Source organism: Diabrotica undecimpunctata, chromosome 1 (genome assembly GCF_040954645.1).
Source record: "Diabrotica undecimpunctata isolate CICGRU chromosome 1, icDiaUnde3, whole genome shotgun sequence".
NCBI classification, from domain to species: Eukaryota; Metazoa; Arthropoda; class Insecta; order Coleoptera; family Chrysomelidae; genus Diabrotica; species Diabrotica undecimpunctata.
Genome location: NC_092803.1, coordinates 16,550,591 through 16,563,639, shown reverse-complemented (window position 1 = coordinate 16,563,639; position 13,049 = coordinate 16,550,591). Strand labels below are relative to the sequence as shown.

The window sequence follows — 13,049 nt, the reverse complement described above, 5'->3', positions numbered from 1 at the left end:
TTAGAGATTAACGCTTAACGCAGTTAATGATGAACGATAGAAAACAATTGGAGAAGTGGATAAATGAGGGGACCAGCAACCCAAAACGATGCCATAAAATGTTATGGCCAATGGTCCACATCTTATTTCTTTAAAAACTCCTTAACAATGTATAATAACCAATTCCCGACAGTCATTCAACATAGTGCCTCAGAACTACAGTATGAAGATAGCTAATAGCAAATCCCTGGTAGTGGTAAAGGAACTCAGAAGATGCAAAATAATAATTAACGATGAAATAATTAAACAGGTCTCGAGATTTAAATATCTTGGAGTTGATCTATCTAGCTATGGAGATATTAAAGAGAACGTCGGAAAGCAAGCAAACAAAGCGATTGACGTATCCGAATTCATGCGTGAGGGATGAAATCTGGAGAAATACAGATAAGACACTGGAAGGGAAAGTACGTCTATATAAATCGTGTGTAAGACCGATAATGACTTACCAAGAATGTATTAAAAACATCAGAGATGAGAAATGAGAATATTCAGGTCAATAACTGGAAAAACAATGAATAAGAGATCTTTAAAACATATAAAACATATTAAGTTGGGGAAGACAGAGAAGACGAGAATGGAATCGGCATGCCACTAGAATGGACAGAAAAAAAATAGCCCGAATGGCAAGAGCTTCAAAATCAACAGACCACTAGGAAGATCCTTTAAAAGGAAGCGAGATAGCTGACAGTCAACAAAGCAGCTACGAATACATGCTCAAAATCAGTGAAGAATAGTCCAAGGAGTCTAATACAAGAAGAAGAAGAAAAATGCCTGGTTTCAAATTATGTTAAAACCTAATAATCAAATAAAGTCGTTACTAGTCAAGTAATTATTTAATAACAAGTCCTCGTATATAAATCATTTCGCAATTTTTCCTTGAGTCACATTCAAAACAAGTTTACAAAACATAAAAGAACTTAAAGATAAGTAAATATAATATACTTGTATAACTAAGCATTCTTTATACATACATACCACATGTAGTTTAATCACAAAAATATACACAAAGTATCTAATCACTTTCTGCAAAATATATTTACTATAATCTCTTTGTTTTCATTCTGTTGTAGTTTTTATACAAATATGGGTTAGGCTTCCAACTTTACAGTAACACCATAAAGAGTCATGAATAGAAGAACAATTAACATATTTTGTCCCTGATGCAGTGCAGTCAATTAAAGCATTTCCGCTTTCAGTAGCTGGTGGAAAATATTTGTATGAACGGTACAATCTTTTTATTTAAAAAGTATATTGGACACAAACGGGATATTATGGTATCACAGTTTAGCAAAAATAAGTGAAAGAGGTAAGAAAGCTAAAAAACACAAATATTTTACAAGAAGAGTAGACTATACGGATAATTACTGAATATTATAGAAGAGTAGAGCCGATTTTGTTCGTAGCTGTAGATAATAATACCGTCACTTTTGGAGAAACCAAGAATAAATCCACAAGGAATCTAAGTTCCTGTAGTTGACTGTATACCATATATCACAAAAAATTTTATTAAAAATCCTTTATAAAAGGTATATAATTTAAAAACCCAATCGGGCTATATCACAAAACGTTTTCGGAATCCATGTTCCATCATCAGTGCACTATAATGTATACATGTATTGAGCCACTAAATATGTGGGTAAAAACCCGTTAAAAATTGTTGGTTTAAATTTAGTTTACGTTATATGGTATTAAATACTATGATGTTAAAGTTACCAGTGGATTTGCTAACATGGCGACGTATATGACTCCACGTGAAGTTGCCTAATCCAAGAGTTGCTTCATCTAGAGCAACTTCACGTGGAGTCATACGTCGCCATGTTACCAAGTCTACTGGTAACTTTAACGTCATAATATTTACTACCATATAATGTAAACTAAATTTAAACCAACAATTTTTAACAGGTTTTTACCCACATATTTAGTGGCTCAATACATGTATACCTAGTGCACTGATGATGGAACATGCATTCCGAAAACGTTTTGTGACATAGCCCGATTGGGTTTTTATATTATATACCTTTTATAAAGGATTTTTAATAAAAATTTTTCAAGAATAAATACCAGGAGATTGGTGCACTGGATAAACCCACTTACAACACACAAAAGGGGAGCTTTTGGAGTGTAAACTTTACGCATGTATAAATTGAATACCTTATACAGTTGTTTTTGATGATATTATACTTGGTAGGTTTACAATATAGCAGATCTTTGTGCTATATCCAGTATTAGATAAGACCAATGAATTCAATATTGGTACTTTCCACGTCTTGGTCGATTTTGCTAATATGTAAACTGTATGAAGCCATTATTGAATTAACGTTACAGACAAAATAATAAGACTTTAGACTCTAAGTGCAATTATAAGGGGATTTTATCGAAGTATTTCTAATATATTAACAAAAATTATGGCATACACGGATGATCTGCCGATCGCTTGTATGTCGGGATCAGGAAAGATTCAATCTACAATTCTTTAGAATTATATTTAAGTCTGCATCAGGTTTTAGATCCTTTTTAGTATCTAAATATTAGAATTATTTTGCAGTGCAATGAACAAAGTACATACTGCAATGAAGATAGCTAAGATCCAGAAGAGATAAGGCACCCCACGAAGATGCATAAATCCATATCTATAATAAACAAAGAAAATTTGTACAAAAGTTTTATTATCTTTAATAAACAAATATTCAAACAATAGATAATAAATCTAAAGGAACTAGAAACAGAACAATGGATATCTTATATAAAAAAAATTACAATGGAGACAGTATTAGACCTACAGAAGCAGAAGAAAGAAACCAGTCCAACAATTTGGTAATGATAACACAGACCAACATAAAAAAAGATTTCTAAAAATTTATGTGAATCCTATGTATTTTTTGGCGCTAAAAAGAACCTGAAATTAGATTTTATGTATCACCCACAGTTTTCCCACAATATGACACTAGTTTATTCTACATATAATAATTTGAAAAAGGTAAAATACCGAAATACATTAAAATGATACATTATTAGAATAATACCTTTTATCTAATTCTTATCTTGTCCTAGTATAGGTCTGTAAAATCATTTCAGGAGTAGCTTTTGTATTTTCTTTCTATTTTTCTGTAAAACTTCTTAAGTAGCTTTTTCTCATACGCGAGGCATTCTGTTGTTCCCGATGAACTGAACAACAGTAATCACCCATCATGTTATGTTGGTGTTCCAACGTTCCTGGTACCGTTTCTCCATCATCTTAATATCTGGGTGGAATCGTTTGCCTTGTTATTCACTGACATCACCCAGATTTTCAGGAAAAAAGTCAATGGTCATAAAAAAATGGATTTTGAGGCTCATTAGACATCTCAAATCTTTAAACTTATCTAATAAATTAGCTACTACAAGCTCGTAGTTAGGGTCTTTCACATTACCTAAAAACTTGGTTACAACTTTTTTGAATGAAATCCAAGCTTCCTTTTTTCTTAGTAGTCATCTTGTTTTAAAAGGTGAAGTTTCATCATTTTACGAATATCTTATCCAACAAAAACACCTTTTTTCAATTTGGCTTCTGATAGATGGGGAAACTTTCCACTTAAGTACTTGAAACATTCTCCATCTTTAGGCAGGGCATTGACAAACTGTTTTATTAAGCCTAACTTGATGTGTAAAGATGGAAGGAGGATCTTTTTGGATCTACCAAAGTTTTGTACAAATGTTCTTCTCACCAGGTGTTAAAACATTTCTTATGGGCCATTGTTTTGTGGACCAGTGTTTATTTCCTGCTCTACTGTCCCGTTCACAAATAAAACGTGGAGACTTTGTAATTCCCTTTTGTTGACCAAGTAGCATCCAAGTTAACAAGTGGCGAAATAACTGGTATTGACGTCTCAAATATGACTACAACCTTAAACGAAGACAAGAAAAGGCCTGATAGAAGAAGAAAAAGAATATTTAAACAACAATCGTAAAAAAATATTGTCAACATAAATTATTTACAACTTAAGGATGACAATAAGTATAAGTTTAAGTTTATGAAGCCATTCAATCTATCTGTATCAATAAAATATTAATATCGAACGTATCTTAAGTAATAGCATTGTTTAATAGTAACATATCAAAAAAAAAGTAATTAAAGGATCATGACAAGAGAAATATGCAGATCCATTATCATCGAGGACTTGTAAATAATGTACTTTCATTACATACATACACAATCTTTAGCAATCAAACGCGCACATTTAGCAAAAATAATCTAAAAACAACGATAAACGTACTGATTGAAATACTCGACAACAGACACTTTTGCCCTCAAATTTGTTGTACTTACAGAAAAAAAAATTAAAGTAAAAATTACTTACTTTACAAAACCCAGAAGACTTTATTTTTAGATAAACATTTACTAACAGAGAGACAATATAGTAAAAATAGTTTAAAATTGAGATCATCATTGATAACAAATGAAATACCTACCTGTCGTTTTTTTCAGGTACTTGATAAGGAATTGTCTGGGAGTAACATCCAATTATAGGGTCCAACAGCTGTGCGTATACTCTACCACTGTATTTTCTTTTGAAATACCAATTACTGCAGTCAATTGGTGCATCTTTGCGGTTGAACACAAAGGACTGATTGTCGCTATCGATATGTCAATACTGCTTCTAAAAACAGATTCTGATAATGAACGAAAAAATAAAAATAATTCACACCTAACAAGTTGAAAGCTATAGATAATCTTTGCGGTGTGATTTGAATGATCAGTGGCGTAGTTATAACTAAATTGTAGGATATTATTGCGGTTGTTTCGATTAAGAATCAGGGAGGTCAAGTAGGGTCAACAAATTACTGATACTGAATACGGAATGAGTATACAGTGGCGTATGTGTAACTATACTTAAAAGTATTGTTCTGAAGCTGTTTTTAATGGAATCTTATTTTTATCTAATACTTGGATACCAACCACAATTACAATAATACCTTTATTATAGTACATTTGAAAATGATTGATAGCACAAATTTTATTGCACGTGAGATAAATCCCAATATAACATTATAAAACAGTGACGGAGATTTTCTAAATTAAAATATTCAGCATTTATCAATGCCAATTTTAATTAAGTGCTAATGCAGAATGCAGGCATAACAAAAAATACCGTATTAGACTCCTGTATAAGTGTCTTTATGGGGGGAGGTAGGGTATTTTTTGCATTTTTTTATCTGTTTGTTCGATAGTATAATTCTTCAAGAGTATCTAGTTAATATTTCAGAATAATCGTAGCAAAATTAAGGGAGATATAGGTATTTAGGATTGAGTGAGGTGAGAGAACTTGGTGAGTGAGTGATTTGAGTGAGCTTGATGAGTTAGTGAGGTGAGTCAGCATTCACATAGGAACTGGAATAAGTAAAGTGTGAGGTTCTCATAATACTGCTCTCGCGGCAGATAATAATCGAATCACCAGAGCGAATAAACTGGCTGCAGATGGAACAAAAAAGGCAGAGTTCTTCAAAAGCAGAAGCGAAAAGATGCTCTAGATATTTTGAAAGGAACTAAGTCGCTATATGTGCCTGAAATAGACGACACTGTGTGACTATAAAAAATAAGCTTTTCTTTTAAACGCGTTTTTCTGTGAATAATTTTTTTCACGTCGGTGCGGTGTTCATTGTATCTCAAAAACTACTTTATCGATCCTTCTCAAATTTTGCACAGTTCATTTATAAATAAATTCGAGATATCCTGCAATCGAGATATTGTCCATTTTGTTGTTATAATTCCCAGAGAAACAGAAATCCCAGAGTTCAAAGAATAACCGTTATAAGTTCAAATTTCACTCCAATCCAAACGCCAACAGCGCTTCAATAGCTTTCGAATACATATTTGTCTACAATTCGATGCAGTCAGGTCAGTTGGCAACTAGATATACCGTTAGTGGTGTCGCTTTCAAGTTGTCTACGGTTTGTCACCACACCTCACGTGTCGGAACTCGCAATAACCATCGTCATTTATATGAATTGTAGAACACTGACGGAACAGGAATGGACGTTTTCCGTTGACAATGAGCCAACGTCGATTCGAATTTTTAATTTCATATCTAAGATTCTATATTTTTATTTTTAAGTACATATGAGAGTCTTCCGAATGCTGCCCACCCCATTTTTACACGTCTGCTTATTTCGGAAGTCTGATTTTCTTTGCTTACCTTGACATTTTGATCCAGATATGTATATTCATCTACGTGTTCTATCTCTGTAGCTTGGATGCTTATCATAGGTTTGACATCTTTGTTTGACATTAGTTTAGTTTTGCTGAAATTTATTTTCATTCCTTTTTTTAGGGATTCTGTGTGAAGCTCTTCAATCATCGTATTCAGTGCATTCCATGTGTCGGCTATTAGTACTACATCATCTGCGTATCTAAGATAGTTCAAGTATCTTCCGTTAATAGGAATTCCCTTATTTTTCCAGTCTATTGACTTAAAAATATCTTCTAGGGCAGCTCTAAATTATTTTGGAGACATTGTGTATCCTTGTCTTACGCCTTGGTTGATTTTTACTGGACTTGTTTCGATTCCATTACCCAACGTCACTATCATTTCAGCTTGTTCGTAAATATTATGTTTTAATATTCTGTACCTGGAGTCGATCCCGTTGTTGACTAATGCTTTTTCTATTGCCCACAGTTCTACACTATCAAAAGCTTTTTCATAATCTATAAAAGCCAGACATAATGGGATATTGTATTCGTTAGTCTTTTCTATTAGGATTTTCAAAGTATATAGATGGCCACTTTTTGCGCTCAACATCCTATTACAAAAATGCCATGACCAAAGAAAAGATGTATTTGCATGTTTCGTGGACTTCGAAAAGGCATTCGATAAAGTATAGCATGTAAAATTAATGCAAATACTGAAAAATATCGGAATAGATGACAAGGATATTCGTGTCATTAAAAATTTGTACTGGAATCAAACTGCTATCGTAAAAATTGGAGATAACTACACCGATGAAATCTCCATACCACGAGGAGTCAGACAAGGTTGCATTTTGTCGCCAACATTGTTCAATGTTGACTCGGACCAGTTATTTAAAAAGGCACTTGAGAGACAACCATATGGAATAAAAATCAACGGGAAACTACTTAATGTGATTAGATATGCAGACGATACAGTAATTCTTTCAGATAATATTGAAGGTCTCCAAATTCTGCTTGATCGTATTCAGAGGTAGGAGAGGAAATGGGCATAAAAATAAACTCAAAAAAAACCAAATTTTTAGTGTTTAGTCGTGACCCACATCCCGATGCAAAGCTTCAATTAAACGTAGTCCAAGTTGAGAAAGTCCACAAAATGACATATTTGGAAACTGTGATAACGGAACAACTAGATCCAGACATAGAAATAAAACGTAGAATAGCAATGACTAAGACTACTTTTGTGAAAATGAAGTCATTTCTTTGCAATAATCATCTCAGTTTAGAACTAAGACAAAGAATGGTTAATTGTTATGTTTGGTCCGTACTTTTGTATTGTGCAGAAGTGTGGACGCTAAAAGTATCGATCATGAACAAAATTGAAGAATTGGAAATGTGGGTTCACAGACGAATGCTGAAGATACAAGATGTCCTTGCTTGGACAGCAAGGAAAACTAATGAAGAAGTACTAAGAAGCGTCAACAAAGATAGAGAACTGCTAAAGACCGTTAAACATCGAAAAATGTCTTATCTGGGACATATAGTAAGGAGAAGTCGATATAAAATGTTACAACTGATCCTTAAAGGTAAAATAGAGGGCCGTAGAGGTGTAGGAAGAAAACAAGTTTCTTAGTTAAAAAACATTCGTGAATGGACACAGATAACAAATGCAGGACAATTATTCCATATTGCAGAAGATCGAGAAGCCTTCGCAATGGTGATCGCCAACGTCGGATACCTCTGATATGGCACACGAAGAAGATAGATGGTCACAGGTGCTGTACCCTTTTCTAAATCCGGCTTGTTCTACTGGTTGATATCCGTCAAATTTAATTATTAACCTGTTTGTAATAAACTTTGTAAAGTTGTGAAAGAAGTGAAATTGGTCGATAATTTTTCAGGTCTGTGGTGTCTCCCTTTTTGAGTATTAGTATTGTTTTAGAAGTATTACATTGTTAATACCCATAATAAGCTGCCTGAAATTATTTCCTTTTAAAATTCGGCCAAAGGCGAAGTTGACGTAGTAAACGAGCTATCTGCAATGTATAATGTAGCACGCAATAGTCGTCGCTGGTCTTTTTACTCTACAATGAACACTGCAGGAATCAATAGCCAGATCATTTACAGACAAAATAACGATAGTCCTAACATTGCTAGAAGGTTTTTCCTGAAGAAACTGGGTTTTCAATTGATCGAAGAACATCAAAGAAAAAGAATGAGTAACCCTTGATTATCTCAGGCGGGGACGGTGTTCAAAATATCCCAGAAATAGAGACAGGAAAACTAGATACGTGTGTGAGGCATGTGAAGTTTTTTTGTGTTTACAACACTGTGTGACATACTGCGAAAATTGCTATAACTTTAAGAACTCAATAATTAATCTGTAGAATTTAATTCTGTTTTTTTCTTTGATAAGCTAGATACCCCTATTGTAGTTTCTTGTTTTCATACTATTAATTTCGATAGAAATGTATTGATTCTCCGGTCATATTACACTTTTTTTTTCAAAAAAAAAAAAATTGTTGTTCAATTCAATTGTTGGCAAATGTTCTTCTGGAATTTATTACCACGATTTATCCTGAAGCTATATTATTACATATTATTATGAAAATCTACGAGATATGGGACTGAGTATACACTACTCAACAATTGGAGTGGATAATTTTAAAATTCCTAAATATATAAATATATAATAAACTATTTTAAAAAAATTGCCTGTACTATACTCTATATGCTATCTTTATTGCCAATATCTTTTGCATGTGGTTTTTTTCTCCCTATTCTTATCGGCCCTCATCTCGTACAAAGAGAGACATGTTGTTCCAAACATGAATATATCATTCGTATAAAAGTGCTTGTATTGGCTTTACCGGTTGTCAATAAGTCAAGAAATCTATTTATCATAAAAAACATTATGCCGCAAAGACGTTTAGAACTAGTGCAGCTCGAGCAATTAGTTCGTTGGTTCCAACAAGGCATAACTCAACAAGAGGTTGCTATGAGGCTAAATGTGTCGTAAAGTGTGATAGCAACTGGATCTGCAACATACAGGCATGGAGCAGGAAGAGAACGATCTACAACTCGTCGGCAAGACCGTTTTGTAGTTCTGACGGCAAGAAGAAACCCAACATTCACGGCTTCCAGAATTAACAGTATCTCCAGGCATGCTAGTGGACGAGCGATTTCCTGTCAAACTGTCAGAAGACGGTTACATGCATCCAATTTAAGGGCTAGACGGCGCGCTACCCATCCACAACTAACTAGGGAGCAGCGTGCATGCAGATATCGTTGGGCGATAGAACAATATCAGTTGAATTTCAAAAATTGGAGGAATTCTTTCTTTACTGACGAGTCCAGATTTCGTTTGTATACGAATGATGGCCAAATATTGGTGTGGAGGGAAAGAGGACAGTGTTACAATAAAAATCTGAGAGTCCCAACCACTCTTTTTGGAGGTGGATCCGTTTGAGTGTAGGGAGGCATATGTTTTGACGGTCGCACGGACTTAGTCGTCTTAATTAATAAGACAATAACTGCTACACGACATCGAGACAGAGTCATAGTAGCAATAGTTGTTGAATTTTTTGGTGCAATAGGCGAACAATTTGTTCTGATTGATGATAATGCTCGCCCTCACTCATGGCATTACAAGAATGGAGTGGCCACCGTGTTCACCTGATATGAATTGCATTGAACATGTTTGGGCCGAAATGTCTAGGCAACAATACAGGCTCTTTCAACCGCCCCAAACCTTAGATCAGTTGGCCAATACATTACGCACGATTTGGGAACGTATACCGCAGCAGTTCATCAATAATTTAATAAGAGGTCTTCCAAATAGAGTTAGAGCACTAAGGCGACACAGAGGTGGACCCACACACTATTAATTTTTCTTTTCGGGATATTAGAAATTGAGCAGGAATAGAAATTTTAGGTTGTTAATTTTACAATTTTTGTTTATTTTCTATTTTTTTTTCTTAAAGAATTTTCTTCGTTCGGTTCATCTGTATGAAAACACGAAGTAATAATAAATCTTTATTTATATCACTTCATTTTTCTCTTTGACCTTATGAACAAAAAATAAAATACACATTTTCATAATATCCACTTCAATTGTTGAGAAGTGTATTTTCAACTTGGGGTTTGTCACACCAAACGTGTCGAACAGCCTTACAAAATTTCACCTGTGGGATGCCGGGTTAAAGGTGTGCTTTAAAGTCTCATGACACAAAACGTACTTTACTTCATTAAATTGAAATTATTTTGTAATAAAAATGATATCAAAAAATATTAGATCCTTTTGTCCACAAGTTCAGAATCTAAAAATGGTTTTTTCCGAATATTTTGCAGTTTAAAGAAAATACACATTAAGATGCGCTACTGTTAGCGTCCCAGTTTGTTCAAGTACGCTCATGCAAAATTTATCAGTGAACCATTACCAAATCATCGGACTGTCGACAAAAATGTAAACAGCTGAAATTGAAAAAAATCAGTTGGCATTATCTCGTGTACGGGCACAGTTGTAGTTGTACCACGTTGTACATTGAACCTGCATGAGATTACTAATTTCAAGTTTTTGTTTGTTTAAGGATTAAAACGGCTATGCAAAAACAAAAAGGTACTTTGTTGTAAGCTGATTGTTGATGCTTTTTTTGTTTACACTGGTTGTACATAAAAAAATATTGTTAAAAAATTGTATTGTTACATTTATTTATATTGAATCATTTTTAAGGCCCATTTTCTTTCAAAAAGTACCTACAAGTAAATAATAACATGACTCTAGAAAAAGTGAGTTTTTTTAATTTAGCATGCCAATAAAGTACAAATTGTAAAGTACCCTGTGTACTTTACAATTTGTTTCATTGTAACATTTCTATCCGAATTGTCGAATAAAGGCCTCTCCCATTTCTCGCCATTCATCCCTGTTGTGTGCTAGGCGTTTCCACATTGGTCCTGCGACTCTTTTGATATCGTCGCTCCAGCGCATTTGAGGTCTTCCTCTTGGTCTCTTCGTACGGTCGCCAGTTTCCGACTTCTTTGTTCCATCTACCATCTTCGAGACGTTCGTTGTGTCCAGCCCATTTCCATTTTAATTTAGCTGCTTGTTTCGCGGCGTCCTTTATTTTTGTTTTGTTCCGGATTGCTTCGTTCGTTTGCCGATCTATTAGTGAGATACCAAGCATCTGTCGTTCCATGGCTCGCTGAGTTTTTCGAATCTTGTCCATGTTCTTTTTTGTGAATGTCCAGGTTTGAGCTCTGTAAGTGAGAACGGGAAGGATACAAGAATCGAACACTTTGGTTCGAAGGTTTTGGGGTATCTGGGGTTTTTGTCTTTCAGTATGTATGAGAGTTTTCCAAATGCGGCCCATCCCATTCTTACTCGTCTGCTTATTTCGGTAGTTTGGTTTTCTTTGTTTACCTTGATATTCTGACCCAGATATATGTATTCTTCTACATGTTCCACTTTTGTTCCTTGGATGGTTATCGTCGGTTGATCATCTTTATTTGACATTAGCTTAGTTTTACTCAGATTCATTTTCAGTCCTTTTTTTATGGATTCCGTATGAAGTTCATCGATCATCGTCTTCAGTTCTTTCTAGCTGTCGGCTATTAGTACTACGTCATCTGCATATCTTAGATGGTTTAAATACTTTCCGTTTATCGACAGTCTTCGTCGATTTAAAGATGTCTTCAAGTGCGGCAGTAAATAGTTTTGGAGATATGGTGTCTCCCTGTCTTACTCCTCGGTTGATTTTTATTGGCCTCGTTTTCATTCCGTTATCCATCATGACTACCATTTCAGCGTATTGGTATATATTATGTATTAATATCCTATATCTAGAATCTATTCTGCTGTTGACCAGTGCTTCCTCAATAGCCCATAATTCTATGCTGTCAAAAGCTTTCTCGTAGTCTATAAATGCTAAACAGATTGGTAAATTGTATTCGTTAACTTTTTCTATTAGGACCTTTAGTGTGTGAAGATGGTCACATGTACTGAACCCTTTTCTAAATCCGGCTTGCTCTACTGGTTGATATACATCGAACTTTGTTGTCAATCTATTTGTAATTATTTTTGTGAATGTTTTATAAAGTTGTGATAGTAGTGATATTGGACGATAATTTTTCAGATATGTATTGTCCCCTTTTTTGTGTATTAATATTGTGCTAGCAGTATTCCATTCCCTTGGTATGTTTCCTTCAAATAGGCATTTATTAAAAAGTATTTTTAGGTACCTGATGACTTCTTCTCCTCCTTCTTTCAACATTTCTGCCAGAATTCCATCACTACCCGGTGCTTTATTTCTTTTCAATTCTTTAATTGCATTTTCTATTTCTACTTCGCTTATTTCGGGCATTACTTCAGAATTTACGTTTGCTATTTGTCTTTTCAGATTTTGCTTTGAAGAGTCGGGGGGATCGTTTCTTGAGCGGTATAACTCAGTATAGAAGTTTTTAACTATGTTTGATATCTGAGCTTTGCTTGTTTCTAGTTGGCCTTGTTGATTTTTCATAGTTATAATATTTTTCTTCCCTAATTTCGGTTTGGTATATTTCAGACTTTGATTTTTCTCTATCACTCTTTCTACATGTTCTTGTTGATGTTTTTTAATATCGTCTTTTATCTGTTTTCGTATGGCTCGATTAAGTTCTTTGTATTCTGTGGTATTTCTTTTGTTTAGTGACAGGAGCTCTTTTCGTTGTTTCAGCATATTCTTCGATTCTGCACTTATTTTGGATTTTTTGTTGTTATGGCGGGTTGCTACTTCTGAGCTAGCATTCAATAGTTCTTTTGTTATAACTGAGTTAATTTTATTAACGCTGAGTTGTTCTAGATTCAGTGCTT

The 13,049-nt window shown here is 34.2% G+C and overlaps 2 protein-coding genes across 9 annotated transcripts in view; one reads left to right on the top strand and one right to left on the bottom strand.

The window, feature by feature from the left end:
• LOC140445440 (uncharacterized) overlaps window positions 1–13,049 on the bottom strand; it is a 54,105-nt gene that overhangs the window by 29,165 nt on the left and 11,891 nt on the right. For 4 of the 8 annotated variants that reach the window (XM_072537473.1, XM_072537495.1, XM_072537482.1 and 1 more), the window contains exon 2: window positions 4,489–4,676. The exons of 2 other annotated variants lie outside the window; for them this stretch is intronic. The gene's annotated coding sequence lies outside the window, so the exon portion shown is untranslated. Of the gene's footprint in view, window positions 1–4,376; window positions 4,401–4,488; window positions 4,787–13,049 lie in introns of those variants that run through there. 2 more of the 8 variants (XM_072537465.1, XM_072537512.1) reach the window with 2 other exon arrangements.
• LOC140445412 (transient-receptor-potential-like protein) overlaps window positions 10,723–13,049 on the top strand; it is a 142,530-nt gene continuing 140,203 nt past the window's right edge. The window contains exon 1 of the mRNA XM_072537438.1: window positions 10,723–10,820. The gene's annotated coding sequence lies outside the window, so the exon portion shown is untranslated. The remainder of the gene's footprint in view (window positions 10,821–13,049) is intronic.